Source organism: Pristiophorus japonicus, chromosome 3, assembly GCF_044704955.1.
Source record: "Pristiophorus japonicus isolate sPriJap1 chromosome 3, sPriJap1.hap1, whole genome shotgun sequence".
Lineage (NCBI taxonomy): Eukaryota > Metazoa > Chordata > Chondrichthyes > Pristiophoridae > Pristiophorus > Pristiophorus japonicus.
The window spans coordinates 92,951,771-92,974,854 of NC_091979.1; the positions used below are offsets into that span (position 1 = coordinate 92,951,771).

At 45.0% G+C, this 23,084-nt stretch overlaps 1 protein-coding gene across 1 annotated transcript in view; it reads right to left on the minus strand.

The window, feature by feature from the left end:
* Window positions 1–17,735, minus strand: part of tank (TRAF family member-associated NFKB activator) — a 98,617-nt gene extending 80,882 nt beyond the window's left edge. The window contains exon 1 of the mRNA XM_070873650.1: window positions 17,231–17,735. The gene's annotated coding sequence lies outside the window, so the exon portion shown is untranslated. The remainder of the gene's footprint in view (window positions 1–17,230) is intronic.
* Between the last annotated feature and the right edge of the window lie 5,349 nt (window positions 17,736–23,084).

The following is a 23,084-nucleotide window of genomic DNA, read 5'->3' on the forward strand; positions in this document are numbered from 1 at the left end:
CATCTTTCGAGAAAGAATATGATGGATTGGAGTGGCAATGCCAAGTGGCCTCCTTGCGTGCTGTTAGTTGGTAGGATTGCATTAGGATGAGGTTGTGGCTTGGAAGATGGGGATGTGATAATGTAGAAAGCCAGAGAGGGATGGGCAGAGGTGCAAGGTCTGTTGGTGTGAGTAAGGATGTGCAGGAGTAGGGCTGGGAAGGCAGAGTGATGGGGATGTGACGAGACGCACAGCGGGATGAACGTGAGTGTGGCTTTGTACTCACCTTTCCTGATCTAATAAGATCATTGAAATGTTTGCGGCACTGCACCCAGATACTCCTGACCACATCCCTGCTGATGACCTGCTCTGCAATTTGAAGCCAGGCTCTTTGTCTCCTGGGGAGGTATTTTCTGCCCATTTGAAGGGAAGAGGATCTCCCTCCGTGCTCTGACTCCCTCCACAAGCATATGGAGGGAGTCATCGGAGAACGTGGGTGCAGCCCTCTCTCCAACTATTTGGAGCAATCAAAACCTCCGCACACTCCTCGATGAACCTCCAAATGCAATGTCACCATGGTTCCTTTAAATATCCCAGCTGAAAACGAATCGATAAAGTCATCAAACCCACACCATTTAATAGGGCCAGGTAATGCGCAGGGCAGGCGTACTGGCCCATTAGCACAAAGTCAATCTCAGCAGCGGGATGGAAGCAACAATGGGGTCGCGACCCGCCACGCCGACTGCCCGCACCCGACCAGGTACAGAAAATTCCAGCTTGAGGGTCTACGGGCTCAATTTTGGCCAGGAGTTGCTCCGTTTTTTTTGGAGTAACTTGGTTTTTCTGGCATAACTTAAAAATCCCCATTTCCCCCAATATGTACCAGTATAACTGAGTTAGTTACAATTTTTTGGGGTTTCATTTTTTTTTCTCAAAAGGGGGCGTTACCAGCCACCTACGCCAGTTCTGCCCATTTAGGCAACTTGGGCCAGCGAAATCCAAATCTCCTTCGGCCAGCGTATGTGGCCACTTCAAAAAACCCTTGCGGAGAGTTAAAGAATTTGGCGCAGGTAGGTACATCGGAGGCCATTCAGCCTGGGATAGGGGCGGGAAGCGGAGAGAACCTGTCTGCACCTAAACCACCAAGCCTTACAAACCACCAAACCTTGCAAACAAAAAGTACTAAGAATTCAATAAGAAATAAAAAATTGAAGTAAGTGCTACCTTCATCTTCAAACTCAGTCCGGGAAGGTAGCGGGCCAGCCGGTGCATGAGGCCACTCGGCCAGGGCAAGGGGCAGGAAGGAGAACTGATAGTGGTCTATCAGTTCTCCTGCCCGCCCCTAGCCCTGGCCGAGTGGCCTCCTAGTGCGATTGATCTCTTAGAAATCGCACTGGGAGGCCACTCGGTCTGGGCTAGGGTCGGGAGCGATTCAACTGGCCGGCATCGAGGCCCACAGAGTGGCTGCAGCAAGCAAATCATCAGAGAGGCTGCAGCAAGCAAACGGAGAGGCTGGGGGCGAGGAGCTACTGCACCTGCGCGGACATCGGCAGCGGACTCCACTGCGCACGTGCAGACGTCCTGGCACAGTTTTTGCCGCAGAACGCTGGTTTCACCCCCGACTCGACTGGCCATGCTGTGCGACTATAGGAAAGAGGCCGGACAGCGGCCAAAGTGGGTAGGAAATCTTTCGCCGCATTTCGGAACGGAAAAAAGCGGCGCACCTCCGGTAAGTGCGCCGAAAAACGGGCTGGGCCAAAATTGAGGTCATAGATTCTATGACCTTGTTACAAAATTGTTCTGATCTTTCTCCTTCACCCCCATTTCATATGCAAGCAGTTTCTTCTCTCTGAATGTTTAATGTTTGCGTGTCCATCACAGGACTTAAAAAGTAAGATAAAAAACTCCCAGTCAGAGGCTTCGAGTGTAACTTGACAGGATGGACGATAAATATGACCTTGTCCACTTCATCCATGTCACAAGAACAGATAAAGAAAATAGTGACTAAAAAGATGGCCGAGACCCATTACATCAGATCTGCAACCTCTATGTTGCCCCAGCAACATCCCCAGAGAGCCATACCTGCGTCCCCGCTGCAAGTGCAGGACAAATACAGCCATGGAGCAGAATCAGGAGGGGCCCTCCTGCCTCAGTATGCTTTCTGTGCAACTTGATGACACTAATTTAGAGACGCAACCGAAGAAGTGGACGTTGGACCAGAATTTGCTGCAGCAGGGTATCGAACGCCATCTACCGTTAGTTAGACTTGCCCCTATATCTTTCAGCTCAAAACATTTTTGCCCACTAAGTTTCTGAAAGTGCGAGATGACAACGGTGCAGTGAAAGAAACAGGGCATTTGGGACCCAAGTGAACATCGCAACCAATAGGGCATTTCCTTAACCAATGAGATTTAAGGATTGGGAATTAAACACAGGAAGAAATGAGAAGGAGGGTGAATTAAAGAGGGCGAATTCAATGTCAAATCAGGTACAGAAAGAGAAGTAGAGAGGGAAAACAACATTGGATTGAGAGAAAAAAAGACAGAAAGGAAAAGAAAAAACATTAGTTTAAAGTTTGACATTTTTTAAATCTCCGAAAAATTAAAAATCTGAAGAAATGAGACTCCACACGTGCAATAGGTAATTTAAGTACCAGAGAGGTTGATTGGCAGTAATGAACAATTATCACGAATTTAAAAGGGTGCTCAAGCTACTAATTACCAGCCCTAAATACCTGCAGCGTGTTTAGTTCGTATCTACCACACAAATACAGCAACTTCATGACGTCCAATGCATGTCAATGGTGAGGCAGACCGTGAAATGTCGTTTTTGTAAAATTAATGGCAGAGCGACGCAATATGGACACCAATTTTGGATTTTAGCATTTAACTGTGCATCTGCTCCTCGCCTGAAGTTGCTGTACCATTTACACAAATAATAGCGAGCGCCATTAGATTAACTTTGACACCAAATTTGGCCCGAGGTTTTGTGCCTGAACCCCTCGAATCAAATGGTCGGAGGAGGCCTGGCCACAAGGCATGGAAGACCCAAGAATGTAAACCCCATCTTCTTTTCAGCCATTGCACAGATCTTCAGTCTTGCGGGTCTTCTGGCTGAGGCTGGTAGCCAGTCCAGAAGCTGCAGGCCTCTTAGGTTTGCAGTTGTATCTCTGTTTCTGCTGCTTTCGAGAGCAAGGCCTTGCCAGGGGCAAGCCAGCACCAGCGGTGTGACTGCGCCATGCAAGTGACGTGACCCAACAAATGAGCCCAGTGATGTGATCCAACAAATTCAGATGTTCTCAGACTTGGATAGATGCAGCGCACTTCAGGTGCCCTCGGCCTGTTTAGCATCCGAGCAGACAAACAGACGCATGCACACATGGATCTCTGGAGTCATTCAAAAGTTGTGCTGTTTTATGAATAATGTGTGTTACATGGCATTAACACCTGCATGTGATGAGCAATGATTTACAATGAGTGAATAGGTCAAATTCTGTGTAATAAAAAAAACATCTGTGCAATAAAAATGGATCTTCGGAATTTTGCTGGGGTTTTGGGGATTGAATGCCATGTTTCTTTTTGTTATTTTGTGAAAATCATAAACAAGCAACTGTTAAGTTTAAGTTATTTTTAAACTCTAGATATTTTTTGCATTCAGTTTCACAGGCCACTCTCATAGATGAATTTTTACTCCATATTTTTTAAGAAAGTGCTCCCAATTGCCCAGATATCCAAGTAAATTAGCAGTATAATCAGCGATCAAATAGAGAACCCTCTTCACTTCATTTAATTTTGGTTTACCAATTTTATCACAAGGTCTCAAGTAATCTTCCCTGACCATGGAAGGTGACAGATTAACATTAAACTATGAATTAGACTTTCACTGCGGAAAAAATGAAGCAGTAAAAGAAAAAACGGAAAATAGCAATTACACAACGTGGATATTACAGCAATTATTAAGCTAAACTATCTTACCCACCAAATAGAAAATAACATATAGCTATGACTGCTGCACTTAACTATTAATGTATTCTTATGTGGCACTCTTTCTTTCTTATCGTGATGAAAGCTATCTGGCCTATACCTCTCATAACGATTCAGAAGGACACTCCTGTCTCCCCGCCCCCAAACAGACTTCAGGAGGACATAGTAAGAACTGGTGAAATGGGCAGGAACATGACAGATGAAATTTAATGCAGAGAAGTGTGAAGTGATACATTTTTGTAGGGAGAATGAAGAGGGGCAATATAAACTAATGGTGCAATTTTAAAGGTGAAAGAACAGTGAGACCTAGGAGTGTATGTACACAAATCGTTGAAGGCTACAGTACAAGCTGAGAAGGCTGTAAAAAATGCATATGGGATCCTTGGCTTTATTAATAGAGGCATCGAGTACAAAAGCAAATAAGTTATGTTGAACCTTTATAAAACACTGGTTAGGCCTTAAGCTGGAGGATTGTATTCAATTCTGGGAACCACACATTAAGAAGGATGTCAAGGCCTTGGAGAGGATGCACAAGAGATTTAATTGAATGGACCAAGGATGAGGGACTTCAGTTATGTGGAGAGACTGGAGAAGCTGGGGTTACGAGTAGAGAAGGTTAAAAGGAGATCTGATAGGTGTTCAAAATCATGAACCATTTTGATGGAGTAAATAAGGAGAAATTGGGGACAAAATTTCCCCCTCCTTAAGCTACATTACCACCTCAAAGAGGCCCGTGCTGCCACCCGTCAGGCACACACCGCCCTCCTTTCCAACCCCTGTGGGAAATTGCCCTGCGGGAGAGGTGGCACTGCCGTTTGGTGCCACGGACAGTTTTCCCCTGCGGGAAGCAGTGTGTGGCTGGGCGGCGCGTCTGCTCTGAAAAGGGAGGGCGCGCTGCCGGTGCCTCCATTTTGTTTTAATTGTCCGACCAACTCCGAGGTCAGCCTGACAGTGGTGGCCATGGTTTCAGCCAGGCTGCCAACGGGGGGCCTAACTAAACCCCATGCAGAGTTCACAGCGGCCTTCCCCGTTAACTGAAGGGGAGGGACGTTGTGACGCATCAGCGCGACGCAGCATGTCCACTTCGCGCTGGCATCATCAGCACAACGCTGATGACTCATTGGGGCAGCCGACCCGCTGCCGGGTCACTTCTGCCCCTCAACACCGCCCCGACCAGAAATGCAGGACAAAAGACCTGAATATCGGCACAAGATCCGGCCCATGGATTGGGGCGGAGAATAAACTTAACGATCGGTAAGTCTGCTTACTTTTTGGTCGGGGGGGCAATTTTAGCCCCACTGTTTCTAGTGGCAGAAGGGTCGGTAACCAGAGGACAAAGATTCAAGGTGATTGGCAAAAGATCCAGATGCGACACAAGGGGAAAAGAGTTACGCAATGAGTTGTTCTATTCTGGAATGCACTGCCGGAAAGGGCGGTGGAAGTAGATTCAATAATAACTTTCAAAAGCAAATTGGATAAATACTTGAAGGGAAAAATTTATAGGGCTATGGGGAAAGAGTAGCGGAGAGGGACTAATTGGCTAGCTCCACCAAAAAGCTAGTACAGGCTGATGGGCCGAATAATTCGGAAAATAGATTAACGTGTAGGATGGTTGATGAACAGTGGCGTACATTTAAGGAGATATGGGGAGCGGGCAGGGAAGTGGACCCGAGATGAATGGATCAGCCATGATCGTATTAAATGGCGGAGCAGGCTCAAGGGGTCGTATGGCCTACTCCTGCTCCTGCTCCTATTTCTTATGTTCTTATGATTCTATGATTTCTGAACCCCTACATATCTGTTCTTTCATTTTAATAATATTTAAATTTATATACTTCCTTTCAATTCATTCTGTATTCCAAAATGTACCCTTTCAGATTTACCTGCATCTACCAGCTGTTTTCCACTCTGCTAACAGGTTTATGCCATTCTGCAAACTCTTATTTCCTTCCTTACAGATTTCCATTCCTTTAATTTGGTATTAACAGCAAATTTTGGTCTCATTCCTCCTGTATCTATATTCAAACAATTTATATCACTGTGAAAGAGTTTGCAGCATAGAATCCTGGGGTACAGCACATCCTCCTCAGGTATTCCATCAGTCTCAATTTCACCACTGTCTATAAATACTGCTGAGAAGTATATATTACACATCCCAATCTTCCCTCACCACTCAATCCCCACATAATCCCCAAGTGGTACAATCACTCTTTTCTTTTGCTTAAGAGTTTATATAAACCCAATTTCCCTTTATGTTGATCTTCAGTCTTCTTTCAAACTCCCAGGTTGGTGGAGCAGTAGAGAACAACAGCAGCTTGCATTTATATAGTACCTATAATATAGTAAAACGACCAAAGGCACTTCACAGGAACGTTATCAAACAAAATTTGACACCGAGCCAAATAAGGAGATATTAGGACAGGTGACCAGATGTTTGATCAAAGAGGTATTTTTTAGGGAGCATCTTAAATGAGGAGAAAGCAGCAGAGAGACCGAGAGGTTTATGGAAGGAATTCCAGAGCTTAAGACCTAGGCAGCTGAAGGCATGCCTGCCAATGGTGGTGCGATTAAAATCGGGGATGCGCAAGAGGCCAGAATTGGAGGAACACGGATCTCTTGGACAGTTGTTGGAGGAGGTAATAGAAATAGGGATGGTGAGGCCATGGAGGGATTTGAAATCAAGGATAATATTTTTTTTTTTTTTTTTTTTTTTAAATCGAGGTTTTGCTGGACTGGGAGCCAATGTAGGTCAGTAAGCACAGACAAGATGGATGAATGGAACTTGATGCAAGCTAGAATATAGATGGCAGATTTTTGGTTGAGCTCAAGTGTGTGGAGAGTGCAAGATGGGCGGACGGTCGGCCAGGAGAGCATTGGAATAGTTGAGTCTAGGCATGGATGAGAGTTTCAGCAGTAGATGAGCTGAAGCAGCGCAGAGACAGGTGATGTTATAGGTCGAAGTAGACGGTCTTGGTGATGTAGTGGATATGGGATTGGAAGCCCATCTCAGGGTCAAGTAGGGTGAAGTGGGGCTTTCGAGCTCTGCTATAATTAAAGGGTTAAAAATGGGTCTCGGAACTAAAAAGAGCTAAATAGGCGTTTGTAGTGGTCAGCTTTCTAAGTTGCTTAATGGCCAGAAGAGATAAAGCTAAGATTGACATGTTAGAATGATTAACTGGTGCAAGCTGTGGAACCTGAAGAAAATTACAAATAGTCAAACTGTTGAACCACAGGAGGCCCAGAGAGGCAGTTAAACAGAGCAAGGGGTCAGAAGTAACACGTTGGAGAAAATCCATCTGGTATGAGACATAGGCGAATGATTGACTAATTCCCTTACGCGTCACACAATCAGCAATTGTGCACGTAGGCTTTGGGCCAATTAAACGGCATAGGGGGACCGTGCACGGGGCTGACATACATCATTAAGTGTATAAAAGATTGCTTGGAACTTTGGATCATCAGAGAAGCCTGACTACAGACAAACGAGCAGGCGGTCTCCCCACCGGTGCAAATAAAGACTACTTGAATCTTCAAACCCAGATCTGGTGTTGAGTGTTTATTTTAAATACTCCATTACATAGGGGTAGAATGAACGGCAGCACCAAAAGAAACAACAGCAGACCTAGAGGAAGTAGCTCAAAGCAGAAAGGAGAAGGCCCAGAGGAAGTGGACCAAAGTAGTTGGACAACCGGGAAGGGAAGTGTCGAAGAAGCAGCTGAAGCAAATCCAGAGGATGTGGGCAGAATACCAGGAGGTGATGCACAGAGGAAGCAAGCTGAAGGCAGCAGCTTCCAACACAGGCATTTTAAGTGGGTCAACTGGTTGGCTGTTGGAGGCAGGTGAGAAAAGCAGGAATGATGGTGGCAGGTACCATTTTCCTCCAATGACCAAAAAATGGAACAAGTAGTAACATTTGTGGAAAGGAAGTGTACACCTTATAAAGTTAGATAGGTATTACATACAACCTCCATGTATGCATGCATAAACTCTGATGGAATACAGGAACAGGACTGTTTATTTGTTCCTGTCTGGGTTTCCAGGCAATGCCATTTCTATTGTACGAGTTAATCTCTGAAGTTATCTTTGGCTGTTTGCAATAAGTTGACTATAATCACTGGGTTTCTGTATTATTTTGAGGCAGCACAGGACTAGGTGATCTTCACTAGAGGATGTAATGTCATACATGTGAATTTTTGAGAGAGACAACCATCTACCAAATCATCAGGTTAGGAGCAATCTAGTCAGTTAAATGTACTAGCTACCCCAGGTAAAGGGCATATACTGTTTATGTAAATAGGGGAGGAGTTGATGAGGCGCTGAGTTCCTCAACTGTTTAGGTGTCCAGGAAATTTGATATTTTTTTCTCCAGCTAAAGTGATGTAATCTTATGGCCCTATTAAGCAGTATTGATCAGTGTTTGCTTCAATGCTGTTCTAATACTATTTGGTGCTTACTCAGAAAAGGGGATTTTGTTTGTTCCTTTGTGACATAAAGCAGTTATTGTCCACTATTATAATAAATGGATAGAGTATCAACTGATCTATATATCTTATTAATAATCTTAGGTCTGCACAAATTCCTCTCTACATATAAGCCCTAGATTCCCCAGGAGTTGCTCCGGTTTTTTTTGAGCAATTAGATTTTTTGGAGTAACTTAAAAATCGCAATTCTCCACATTTAAGTTGCTCCAGTGTAAGTAAGTTAGGCGTTTTTTTTAGTTCAGTTTTTTTTTCCCCAAAAGGGGGCGTTACCAGCCACTTATGCCTGTTTTGGCCATTTAAGCAAGTTTAGCCAGCTAAAACTTACTCCAAACTAACTTAGGCCTGAATAAGTGGCCACTTTTGTACGTTCTAAAAAAACCCTGCGGTGAATTAAGAGATCAGCGCAGGTAGCCTGGGGGGGGGGGGGGGGGGGGGTGAAGTTAGAGGATTCTCCAAAGCATTAAACACTTCATTTTTAACAGTAAAGAAGCATAGAAACCATCATAATTAATAAATAACAAATGAAAACTAAATCAAGCAATAAGAAATAAAAAGGCATACCTCGCCGCCTGGGACACGCACCGGCAAAGGCCTTCGGCCAGGGCTCGGGGAAGTTTGCAGCCAGCAGCAGGAGAGATCTCAGAGGTCAAGCTCCTGCTCCCCTGGGCTCCCCGGCAAGCCTACCCAGGTTGTTGCTTGAAAGAATCTGTCAATGCAGAGGTCCTGCCGTGGGCATTGACTTCCCTCCAAAATTAGCATCACCCTCAATGTATAGATAGCAGCAATTTTAAAAAAGTGACTAAATCTCAATTGGCTGTTGGAGTTAATGGGACTGATCAATGTAATTTGGTAATAAAGAAAAGACTATTTTGGAAACACGATAACAATCGCTTCAGGCAGAAAGAAAGGCCATTGGCCTAGTGTCACAATTACTCAGATATCACAATGGCCCCAAGTTTCCACACGCAGCAAAACAGGCGCCCCTCTGAGCTGGGTGCCCGTTTTTCGCACTGAAAACGGCGCCTGAAAAAAAACGCGGTATTCTCGAGCGTCTTGCAGCTCGATGTCTGCTTGGCGCGGCGCACAAGGGGTGGAGCCTACCACTCGCACCGATTTTGTAAGTAGGAGGGGGCGGGTACAATTTAAATGAGTTTTTTTGGTGCCGGCAACCCTGCGCATGCGCGTTGGAGCGGTCGCGCAGTCTGAAGTAAACATTGGCACTCGGCCATTTTAAAAAGTGCTGCAGAAAAAGTGAAAATGTGTTTATTGAACCCTTGCAAAGGCTTGCATTTTAATTTTCTTGATATTTCTGTGTGTGAGGGAGTGCATTCTGTAATTAAAGATAGACTGTGAAAAACGGGACACATGCACTTGTTTGAGACTATTCAAATTCTTTATAGCTGTTCAATTTTTTACATTTTTTAATAAAACCACATTGCCCTTCCATGATCAGCACTGAGGCTTCTTGCAGCTTTCTCCCCCTGCCGTCGGTCGGTCCCAACGGCAAACGGCTGCCTGAAAGGCCTGCCTGAAGCACTTTCACATATAGAGAAACATAGAAACATAGAAAATAGGTGCAGGAGTAGGCCATTCGGCCCTTCTAGCCTGCACCGCCTTTCAATGAGTTCATGGCTGAACATGAAACTTCAGTACCCCATTCCTGCTTTCTCGCCATACCACTTGATCCCTAGTAGTAAGGACTTCATTTAACTCCTTTTTGAATATATTTAGTGAATTGGCCTCAACAACTTTCTGTGGTAGAGAATTCCACAGGCTCACCACTCTATGGATGAAGAAGTTCCTTCTCATCTCGGTCCTAAATGGCTTCCCCCTTATCCTTAGACTGTGACCCCTGGTTCTGGACTTCCCCAACATTGGGAACATTCTTCCTGCATCTAACCTGTCTAACCCCGTCAGAATTGTAAACGTTTCTATGAGGTCCCCTCTCATTCTTCTGAACTCCAGTGAATACAAGCCCAGTTGATCCAGTCTTTCTTGACAGGTCAATCCCGCCATCCCGGGAATCAGTCTGGTGAACCTTCGCTGCACTCCCTCAATAGCAAGAATGTCCTTCCTCAGGTTAGGAGACCAAAACTGTACACAATACTCCAGGTGTGGCCTCACCAAGGCCCTGTACAACTGTAGCAACACCTCCCTGCCCCTGTACTCAAATCCCCTCGCTATGAAGGCCAACATGCCATTTGCTTTCTTAACCGCCTGCTGCACCTGCATGCCAACCTTCAATGACTGATGTACCATGACACCCAGGTCTCTTTGCACCTCCCCTTTTCCTAATCTGTCACTATTCAGATAATAGTCTGTCTCTCTGTTTTTACCACCAAAGTGGATAACCTCACATTTATCCACATTATACTTCATCTGCCATGCATTTGCCCACTCACCTAACCTATCCAAGTCGCTCTGAGCCTCATAGCATCCTCCTCGCAGCTCACACTGCCACCCAACTTTGTGTCATCCGCAAATTTGGAGATACATTTAATTCCCTCATCTAAATCATTAATGTACAGTGTAAACAGCTGGGGCCCCAGCACAGAACCTTGCGGTACCCCACTAGTCACTGCCTGCCATTCTGAAAAGTCCCCATTTACTCCTACTCTTTGCTTCCTGTCTGACAACCAGTTCTCAATCCATGTCAGCACACTACCCCCAATCCCATGTGCTTTAACTTTGCACATTAATCTCTTGTGTGGGACCTTGTCGAAAGCCTTCTGAAAGTCCAAATATACCACATCAACTGGTTCTCCCTTGTCCACTCTACTGGAAACATCCTCAAAAAATTCCAGAAGATTTGTCAAGCATGATTTCCCTTTCACAAATCCATGCTGACTTGGACCCATCATGTCACCTCTTTCCAAATGCACTGCTATGACATCCTTAATAATTGATTCCATCATTTTACCCACTACCGATGTCAGGCTGACCGGTCTATAATTCCCTGTTATCTCTCTCCCTCCTTTTTTAAAAAAGTGGGGTTACATTGGCTACCCTCCAACTCCATAGGAACTGATCCAGAGTCAATGGAATGTTGGAAAATGACTGTCAATGCATCCACTATTTCCAAGGCCACCTCCTTAAGTACTCTGGGATGCAGTCCATCAGGCCCTGGGGATTTATCGGCCTTCAATCCCATCAATTTCCCCAACACAATTTCCCGACTAATAAGGATTTCCCTCAGTTCCTCCTCCTTACTAGACCCTCTGACCCCTTTTATATCCGGAAGGTTGTTTGTGTCCTCCTTAGTGAATACCGAACCAAAGTACTTGTTCAATTGGTCCGCCATTTCTTTGTTCCCTGTTATGACTTCCCCTGATTCTGACTGCAGGGGACCTACGTTTGTCTTTACTAACCTTTTTCTCTTTACAAATCTATAGAAACTTTTGCAATCCGTCTTAATGTTCCCTGCAAGCTTCTTCTTGTACTCCATTTTCCCTGCCCTAATCAAACCCTTTGTCCTCCTCTACTGAGTTCTAAATTTCTCCCAGTCCCCGGGTTCGCTGCTATTTCTGGCCAATTTGTATGCCGCTTCCTTGGCTTCAATATTATCCCCGATTTCCCTTGATAGCCACGGTTGAGCCACCTTCCCTTTTTTATTTTTACGCCAGACAGGAATGTACAATTGTTGTAGTTCATCCATGCCGTCTCTAAATGTCTGCCATTGCCCATCCACAGTCAACCCCTTAAGTATCATTCGCCAATCTATCCTAGCCAATTCACGCCTCATACCTTCACACAGGTAGGAACATGGTTTATTTAATCTTTTCTTTGCTTATAAATTTTTATTCAGGTTGGATTTATTTGTATAATATTTGTATCAGTATAACTAAGGATTTATTGTAGAATTTAATGACTTCCCTTCCCCGCCCCCCACCTCGTTCCCGACGCCTAATTTCTAACCTGCGCCTGATTTTTTAATGTGTAGACAAGGTTTTTTTCAAGCCTACAAAAATCTTCACTTGCTCCATTCCAAGTTAGTTTGGAGTACGTTTTCACTGTGGAAACTTTCAAATCAGGCGTCAGTGGCCGGACACGCCCCCTTTTGAAAAAAAAATTCAGTTCAAAAGTGAAACTGTTCTACCTGACTAGAACTGCAGAAAACTTAAATGTGGAGAATTCCGATTTCTAAGATACTCCGTTCTCCACCAGTTGCTCCTAAAAATCAGGAGCAAATCATGTGGAAACTTGGGGCCAATGAGTGGTGAAAGAAATTGTTCTAGCTTTGGTTTGCAAATATTGTCATTTTTGTACTGAGCGCGGGAAATCAGTGGCCGGCCTGTGCGGCAGACCACTAGGCCCGGGATAGGGGCGGCGAACATCGGGTCATCCCTTCGACCAGGGATAGGGTTGGCGAGCATCGGGTGGAGCCAGGATGCGCTGGGAAGGCAAGAAGCTACTACGCATATGCGCAGACTCCACTGCGCATGCACACAGCTGCCGACACTGTTTTCGGTGCAGGGTGTAGCTCCACCCCCCACTCAAACAGAAGCGCCGCGCCAGGACCCAGGAGACACAGAAGAACAGCCAGAATACACAGTTTTTGGGTGCTGTTTTGAGCGCACAAAGTCAGCGTATCTCGTGTTAGTGCGCCAGAAAAAGGGGTTGGGGAAACTTGGGCCCATAAAAACCTTATTTCTTGTCATCACTCAGTTCATCACAATTGTGCTTCAACTTTTTCATTATAAAAATGGGCATCATAAGAATTTATAATGAGAGCCACCGATGTAAACTTATCACACTGAAATTGCACAATCTGTTCAACAGAAGGTGCTGCATTACCTCTTCCCAACAAATCAATCAAAATGCTTTATATAAACGTGAGCCAATTTCTCCTCTGTAACTTGAATTTCTAATGTCCAAAATAAGGATTTAATTTTTTTTTATAAATCAGAAAATTATAAATTTCAGAATAACATTACATTTATCCATAGAGTTGCCTTTCAAATATTGATTAAAGTTTTAAACTTGAAGGCTTCAGCATCTCCCAAATGGTTTGGACATGACATTCTTGCCCAAAGTTGTTACTGTGAGCTGAATTTGCATTATACAGTCTGAGTACATGCATGAATCTTATTTCCAGGCAGCATCAGTGTGTCATCTGCACTGATAAAATGTTTTCCTGAAGCTTCAAGCTGATTTTGCTCAGTTGTTTTTCAACAATACTTGAAGATAAAGGTCAGATTTCAAAAGCTTTATTTCGAGTACTTTTTTTAAAAACAAACCAATGGGCTGAGAGAGAGACTACTGGACACTTTAGTTTTGTTCTATAAATTTCAGAAAGCATTCTTGTTGAAAAAGTTTATCTTACTTTGGGTTTTGTCGACAGAGAAAGTAACATTTGAATTGCTAGCACTAGAGAAAGAGAGGGAGAGGAGAGAGATAGAAAAAGACAGAGCGTGACAAAGAGAGCGCGAGAGAAAAAGAGCGCACGAGAGAAAAATATTTGACAGGAATATACTGAAACACACTCATGTCCTCTTACCTTAACTATATTCTTGCCTGCCTTGTCTAGTCTCTACTCACCTACATGCGTGTCTTTTCTGATGTCCCCAACAAGCGAGAGTCTAACCACCGCCCCATGACATTCAACAGCATTACCATCGCCGAATCCCCCACCATCAACATCCTGGGGGTCACCATTGACCAGAAACTTAACTGGACCAGCCGCATAAATTCTGTGGCAACAAGAGCAGGTCAGACGCTGGGTATTCTGTGGCAGGTGTCTCACCTCCTAACAACCCAAAGCCTTTCCACCATCTACAGGGCACAAGTCAGGAGTGTGATGGAATACTCTCCATTTGCCTGCATGAGTGCAGCTCCAACAACACTCAAGAAGCTCCACACCATTCAGGACAAAGCAGCCCGCTTGATTGGCCACCCATCCACCACCAAACATTCACTCACTCCATCACTGATGTACTGTGGCTGCAGTGTGTACCGTCTACAAGATGCACTGCAGCAGCTCACCAAGGCTTCTTCGGCAGCACCTCCCAAACCTACCACCTAGAAGGACAAGGGCAGCAGGCGCATGGGAACACCACCATCTCCACGTTCTCCTCCAAGTCGCACACCATCCTGACTTGGAAGTATATCGCCGTTCCTTCATCGTCGCTGGGTCAACATCCTGGAACTCCATCCATAACAACACGGTGAGAGTACTTCACCACAAGGACTGCAGCGGTTCAAGAAAGCAACTCACCACCACCTTCTCAAGGGCAATTAGGGATGGGCAATAAATGCTGGCCTTGCCAGCGATGCCCATATCCTAGAAACTAATTTAAAAAAATTAAAAATGATTTCAGTTTTGCCAACCGCATCATCCCCTTTTCACCATCAACCTCTAGTCCCTCCAGACCTCCATCCCATACCAAGATGGTCTCCAGGCCTTGCATTTTTCTTGAATAGGAGCTCAACCAATCCCCATCCACCATCACCACCACTGTCTGAACTTGTTCTCACTTTGAACAACTTATCTTATCTCCATTCATTTCTTCCAGATGAAAAGGTGTCTGATATGGGGTCCCAGTTTTGCATGTCTTTTTGTAAGAAATGTGGAACATTCTTTGCTCTAGTTCTGCCAGATGCCATTACCCCACCGCCAGACTTAATGTCATATGGGGAATGTGTTAGTGCTGCTTTCTGCTCTTGTCTTAAGAATTTAATTAATTGTGCTTCCAATTTTCACCCATTCCTCTCACCTTCACATGGTCCATCTCTGACATACACCTCCCTTCCTGGACTTCACATGATCTCTCGTGATGAGCTTTCAAAAGACATGTATTACACACCTACTGATTTCCATAACCTAGATTAGATTATGCTTCTTCCCACTCCACTTTCGGTAAAGATTCCTTCCCTTTCTTCCAGTATCTCTACCTCCATTGCATCTGCTCCGAGAAGTCCATTTTCTGAACCAGAGCTTCTGATAGGTCCTCCTTGTTACTCAGGCAAGGTTCCTTATCAACAATGTCCCATTTCCTGTGCGTCAGCTTTCATCCTGCCTCTCGTAACACATGCCAACTTGTCCTCACCTTGCACCCCACCCACTTCTGCAATTGGTAGATGATCATCTATCAGTTCAGTCATGTACAAAAAGATCCCATGGCTAAGTACATTATCCACTCAATCTCTACTTCCTCAGAGATACTTTTGTTCACTCCAGCATCACCACAACTTACAGCTGCCCTTCCCTGGCACCTTCCCATTCAAATTTTGAAATGGGAAATTTGTTCATTAGTCTCCTTGCAAATTAAAGTCTACGACCCCAAACATAAATTGCTGTCACACAGAAATAATATGTACTACAGCTGTACATCCAATCTAGTATTCTATATTTGTTGCCCACTGTGCAGTCTCCTCTACATTGGGAAGACCAAATAAAGATTTAGTGCCCACTTTGCCAAACACCTCCATTCTATCCACAGGTCATACACAATCTGACCTGTCTTGGGCATCCTATACGGTTTCAGTCAAGCCCAACACAGGCTTCAGGAACAGTATTGCATCTTTCTCCTGGGCACCCTGCAGCCCTCTGGTCTTAACAGTGACATTACTAACTTCAGGCCAACTAGTTCCCCAATTATTTCAGTCTTTACAGAAAGAAAGCTGGTGATGTGGGATGGATCCATTGGTGGGAAAGGGAGACAGGTCGATGTCCTAGCTGGAAACAATTTTTCAGAATACAGTTCTGAAAGGGGATCTGTATCCTTGGTGTTTCCCTTTCTTTTCAGGACTTGGGTATCTATGATATGTTTCCAGCATTTTGAGTTTACATTTCAAAGCCCCAGCATCTGCAAGCTTTCTTTTTTTAATCTCAACTTGCTTCAATTTCACCTTTTTTTTAAAAAAGTGTGGGCCTTTCACCACCTTAGCTATTTTCCTATTATTTCAATGTTATTCCATTGCCTCACTGAGATCATCTTTTATATCTTCGAACAATTTCCTTTTTTTTTAAAAAAGCAGGTTGCATTAACTTCCTTTCTGTGATTGGCACATATGTAATGCTGTCCTGGACGTCCCCTTCACAACCCCTCTCCTCTCCTCTTCAGAATTGAAAGATAAGTCAGCATTTTATAAAAGTTTTACCCAAAACATCAGCCTGACCTTTTCTTTTACAAATGCTGGCTAACCTAGTTGCAGCATTTCCTGTTTATGCTCCTTTTCATTTTTTTCTTCCACACCTCACAGCGCTCCAGTGTACAGAAAGGAGGTTAGGTCAAGATATGTTTATTATAAATTAGACATCTATTTAGGTTAGTAACCCAATAGATATTAATTATTAAGAACACTAAATATAACAAACGTACTGTTGAGGCCAGTACCTGCTTATAGTAATGTAGTGCCAATGTAGTGCCAGGCACCAAAATTGTAAAGAATATGTTCCAAGTAATATTGATAAACACAAGATCACTTGAAATATCAATACAATCGATTGATTCATTCATTTTCCAAATAAGATTTATATAGCAAAAGAGAGACCCAGAAACTCTTAAGTCATGAAATAGCAGTTTGTAAAGAGCATCATCTCCGGGATATTAGCTGCACTTTTACTGTTCACATCAAAGGGTCTCTCCCCTCCCCTGACATACTAACCAGGGCAATGCTAATCACTGGGCCTCAGCAAACAATCACCTGAGACGGAGGGCAGCGCCGGGACTAGCATCCCGTGTTCCTCCTGCACAGAAACACCTTTCCTGGAATGGGACACATCCCAAACCTGGTCTCTCCGCCACGTTCAGGCCCTTATTGCCAGCCGGCCCCCGCCACACTCACCGCCGTCAGCGTCGCCCAGGAGCCCGAGTCGCCGCCGCGCTGCAGCCTTGGCCGCTAGCGCTGTTGATTTCTGCCGCGTCCGCTCATTGGTTGCTCGCGGACGGCAGTGGGGAGAGTTCGGAAGTTCCCGGCGGGGAATCCCCGACCTCAGTGCTCGCCGACTTCCGCCTTGCTGCATCCAGCGCCCCGTCATGAACCGAGAGAAGGAAGCAGAGCGGCCCAGCCGAGCGGAGCCGCACCCACCCGTCCCATACTTAATTCTCAACCCCACCATCAACCCACACTCCAGAAATAAACCCGAGAACAAAACAGGTGCCCGGCTCGGGACTTTTTTTTTGATGGATTAATAAAAGGGTGTCACCAAACAAAAATCATAGCAACAAGTGTCCCATTTTTGGGCACCACCAATATGGGATGGTCCAACAAACTAAAAAGATGCCAAAATAAGCAGCAAGAGCCACCAAAGCAAAAGGATACCTTCCCAACTAAACCAGGATTTTATTATTGATGTTTACAAGCCACTTTAAACCCTGCAGTGCCCACCGATCGCAGATACCGCATGCTCACTCTCCGGGGTCACCTAGACATGTGCAAGGCAGTCATTGTGGCCCACCCCTGCCTTGGGGCCCTGCATCTATAAATTGCTGTTTTAGGTGCCTGGGTTGGGAGTGAGCCATACGGAAGGTGAAGTTACAAATGGGATGTAGGTGCCAAGCTGATTACTGATCCTAAAACTGTTCTTTAAATTTAGAATTATGACCCAACTGGCCTAGAACCAATCGGAACACTGATTTGCTTTGGTCAAATTGCACCCTGACTCCAGATTTATACTACGATTTACTGATGTTAGTGAAATAATAAATCACTTCCCAGCTCAGTGTGGTAATATAAAGGCAGCCAGATGGTAAAAACTTTCCAGAAGTGAGTTACATGAAGAGAATAGTAACTCTGGGAGTGAATTACAGATCCTGGCCAATATTTATCCCTCAATCAACATCACTAAAAAACAGATTTTCTGTCATTACTACATTGCTGTTTGTGGAAGCATGCTGTGTGCAAATTGGCTGCCGCATTTCCTACATTGTAACAGTGATTACACTTTAAAAAGCATTTCATTAGCTGTAGAGTGCTTTCGGATGACCTGAGGTTGTGAAAGGCGCTATATAAATGCAAGTCTTTCTATACTTTAGCAATAACTACCAACCGTCTCCTTAAACTACTTTCCTCTGTCACCTTACCTCCAACAAGTGCAAGAAAGCTCATGGACTTATTTGCAACTAAGAATGAGACCATCTGCTGAATCCCTCCCTTCCCCATGCCCACCAGGCGAAACCTTCCCCACTGCTCCAGCCCTGCACCCAGATCTTTCTCTAGTTTCTCTCCCTCATGCCCGCAATGACCCCATCTTGTCTGAGACTCACATCCGACCATCTTGACCCCATTCCCACAAAATTGCTAGCCACCCGACTTCCCTTCTTGCCCTCATGCTAGTTAATACTGGAAATGTTTACCTCTGTTCAGGTACTGTTCCCCTCCCCGTCATCGCTCCCTCCTCGAAAAACCCACCTGTGGCCGCTCTGTCCCTCCAAGCTACCACCTCATCTCAAACCTCCCAGTCCTCGCAAATCTGTGCTCATTCTTCACGCAACTCCATGTTTGAATCTCTCCAAATAGGTTTTCACCCCTGCCACAGTACTGAAACAGTTCTAATCAAAGTGAAAAAAGACATTCTCTGTCATTTTGACCATGGTACATTATCCTTTCTTGTCCTTCTCAACCTCTCTGCAGCCTTTGACATAGTCGACCACACCATACTCCTGGTCTCTGCTTCAATCACTATCTCTGGTAGTGTATTCCATAACTTTACAACCTTTTGTGTCAAAACATATCTACTGCCCTCTGTCCTAATTCGCTTACATTTAGTTTTATATCAAAGTCTTCTTGTCCTAGACCCCTTAACCATTGGAAACAAGTTTTATCTATCCTGTCTCCTATTATGACTGCATTCTTAACTGAGTTGCTAGTCTCCCCTCCTTGAGTTATCACATGTTTTGTCATGGCATTGTAATCCATTTGACGGTCCTGCCCAGAGTCCTCACCCTCCTCAGATGAAGTCAGTGGAGAAGATAAATTTGCTCTGTGTGTTCTGCTGGCAGTTGTCCTTTCTCACTTTACCTGATCTGTAGATAGTCACCACTCTTCCTCTACCATTGCCAGCTCCCTATGTCTCATCAGATAAAGCCTCTGAAACTTTTGCTCAAAAAACTCTCTCCCTCTCTAATGTGTTAGATTGTCTCCAACTCTGCCTCAGGTTCTGAAATCTTGAGCTCAAATAATTTCAATTGGAGACACTTCCCACAGATGTGTTTGTCCAAGTCAACATCTACTCAAAACTTCCACATCCCTACAGGAACCACATATCATTGTCCCTTTCTGTGATGTCATTCTCATTGTAAAAGTTATAGTTAAGTTTTAAGCTTAAATTCTTTACCTTATAATTACAATTAAGCTCCTTCCCCTCTGCTCTTAATTTCCACTCTAACCAAATTTCCATTTTAGAAGTATTGTTCTTAATCTGTTCCTGCTTCACTCCACTCCGTGATGTACTCTCTGCTTTAGCTACACAGATTCATCTGTTTCTAATTTCACTTGTTTAGATATGCTTTTGAATACACTTGGAAATTGCTTGCATCCTCATCAGTAATGCTGCTTTTCTTCACATTTATTGGTTCCTTATAGTCAGCAACCACAGTTCTCATGCTGTTTATGGGCATAAAAAAGACTCAGCATTTTCCCTGACCGTGAAACCTTCACCAGTTGTGACTATTTTCTGTCTTTCTAATTGCTATGAATTTATCAAGCACTGAGGGATGTGTCAGACCATATTGAAACAACCTTTTTGTATTCTCAGCTTTGAAACAGCATTCTGCTTAGTTTTGTTAAAGCTGCAATCATTAATGTTCCTTGAGCACCCAGAATCAACTAGTTATTTTACAGGTACAAATTTAATCTCCAATACAGTTATCACAACTTTACTCAACACAGAGCTTACCTTTCCTCCAGTTTTCTCTTTTACATTAAACAGAAATTTCTCTTCTTCTGAACTGCAGTGTGCTATGTAGAAAAAGTGCTCTAGAATGCCGAGAGGTATCTTAAAAATGGTGTTTGCAAAAATCCTGATGAACTCTGAGAAAGCAGGAAGAATTAAAGTTAAAAACCATAGGTACTCCAAGGCAGTACTGTGAGGACAAAAGGGTCTATCACAGTTCCAATTCGTGGCTCGGGCTAGATAACACCCAAAGTTACACTCCATAATTTGCCTGTCTCCAGCCCTGCCTCAGCTCATCTGCTGCTGAAACCTTTATCCATGCCTTTGTTACCTCTAAACTTGACTATTCCAGTGCTCTCCTGATTCACCTCCCATCGGCGCCTTCCAAAGACTTGAACTCGTTCAAAGATCTGCTGCCCGTATCCTAATTTGCACCAAGTCCCGTTCACCCATCACCCCTGTGCTAGCTGACCTAGATTGGCTCCCGATCCAGCAATGCCTCAATTTTAAACATTTTCATCCTTTTCTAATCCCTCCATGGCCTCACCCCTCGCGATCTCTGTAATCTCCTCTAGTCCTACAACCCTCCAAGATTTCTGCGCTCCTACAAATCTGCCCTCTTGCACATCCCTGATTTTAATCACTCCACCATTGGTGGCCGTGCCTTCAGCTACCTGGGCCCTAATTTCTGGAATTCCCTCCCTAAGCCTTTCCATCTCTTTACCTCACTCTCTTACTTTAAGACTCTCCTTAAAATCTATCTTACCTGTCCTAATATGTAGTTCGGTGTCAAATTTTGTTTGATAACATTCCTATGAAGTGCCTTGGAACGTTTTACCACATTAAAGGTGCGATATAAATGCAAGTGGTTGTTGTGGTCAAGGTTTATGTTAAGATAATCAGTGCCTTGAATTATCTAAACAAGAGCTGTCCTTACCTTGTACTGTTGTGGGCCAAGATTTAATCATAGAATCATAGAAGTTTACAGCATGGAAGGAGGCCATTTCGGCCCATCTAGTCCATGCTGGTCAGCAAGAGGCTATCCAGCCTAATCCCACTTTCCAGCTCTAGGTCCGTAACTCTGCAAGTTACCGCACTTCAGGTGTACATCCAAGTACTTTTTAAATGTGGTGAGGATTTCTGCCTCTACCACCCATTCAGACAGTGAGTTCCAGACCCCCACAACCCTCTGCGTGAAGAAATTTCCCCTCAAATTCCCTCTAAACCTTCTACCAATTACTTTAAATTTATGCCCCCTGGTTGTTGACCCCTCTGCTAAGGGAAATAGGCCCTTTTTATTCACTATATTTAGGCCCCTCATAATTTTATACACCTCAATGAGGTCTCCCCTCAGCCTCCTCTGTTCCAATGAAAACAAATCCAGCCTATCTAATCTGTCCTCATAGCTTAAATTCTCCATTCCCAGCAACATCCTCGTAAATCTTCTCTGTTCCCTCACCAGTGCAATCACGTCCTTCCTGTAATGCGGTGACCAGAACTGTGCACAGTATTCCAGCTGTGGCCGAACCAGTGTTTTATACAGTTCAAGCAAAACACCCCTCCCTGCTCTTGTATTCTATGCCTCAGCTAATAAAGGCAAGCATTCTATATGCCTTCTTAACCACCTGAGGAGGTAACCAAGAAGGTCGATGAGGGTAGTGTATATGGACTTTAGCAAAGCTTTTGATAAAGTCCCACATGGTAGACTGCTAACGAAGGTTAAAGCCCATGGGATCCAGGGCAAAGTGGCAAGTTGGATCCAAAATTGGCTTGGAGGTAGGAAGCAACGAGTAATGGTTGATGGATGTTTTTGTGACTGGAAGGATGTCTCCAGTAGGGTTCCACAGGGCTCAGTACTGGGTCCCTTGCTTTTGTGATATATATCAATGATTTAGATTTGAATATAGGGAGTATGATTGCAGACGACACTAAAATTGGCTGTGTGGTTGATAATGAAGAGGAAAGTCATGGGCTGCAGGAGGATATCAATCTACTGGTCAGGTGGGCAGACAATGGCAAATGGAATTTAATTTGGAGAAGTGTGAGATAATGCACTTGGGGAGAGCTAATAAGGAAAGGGTATACACATCGGGCCCAAGTTTCGGGCCACGCCTAAAACGTGGCGCAGCCCGGACCTGGACGCCCTTTTTTCGCGCCACAAAATACGCCTAAAAAAAACTTACCTATTCTCCGGCTCCCTGCAGGCCCTCTGGAGCTGGGCGCGGTGCAGCACGAGCTGTAGGGGGCGGAGCCAGGTCCCTGTGCTGAAAACAGTGCCGGGACCTCTGCACATGCGCGCTACAGTGGGCGCGCATGTGCAGTAGCTCCAGGCGCCCAAAACTGTGGGAGGGGCCCGATGCACGCAGCCCCTAGCCCTGGCCGAATGGCCTCACTGGGGCTGCGTGCATAAGGCTCCTCCCACCCAACCGGACCCGACCCGACCTCTGCTTCCCTCCGCCTCCCCCGCGACTCTCTCTCTTCGCCCCCCCCCCCACCGTGACTCCCCCCCTGGACATCTGCGACTCTTCCCCCCGCCCCCTCCCCGGACCTCCGCGACTCTTCCCCCCTCCGGACCTCCGCGACTCTTCTCCCGCCCCCCCCCGGACCTCCGCAACCCACCCCCAAGACCCGACGCCATCTACCTGTAAATCCAGCCCGAAGTCTTGGTCCCGGCCGTTCAGCCTCTCCCTCCCTCCCTCCCTCCGTCCTCTCTCCCTTCTCCCCCTCTCCCCACCTCCTCTCACCTCCCTCCTCTCCTCCCCTCCTCTCCCCCCTCCTCTGCCCCTCTTCTCCTCCCCCACTCCT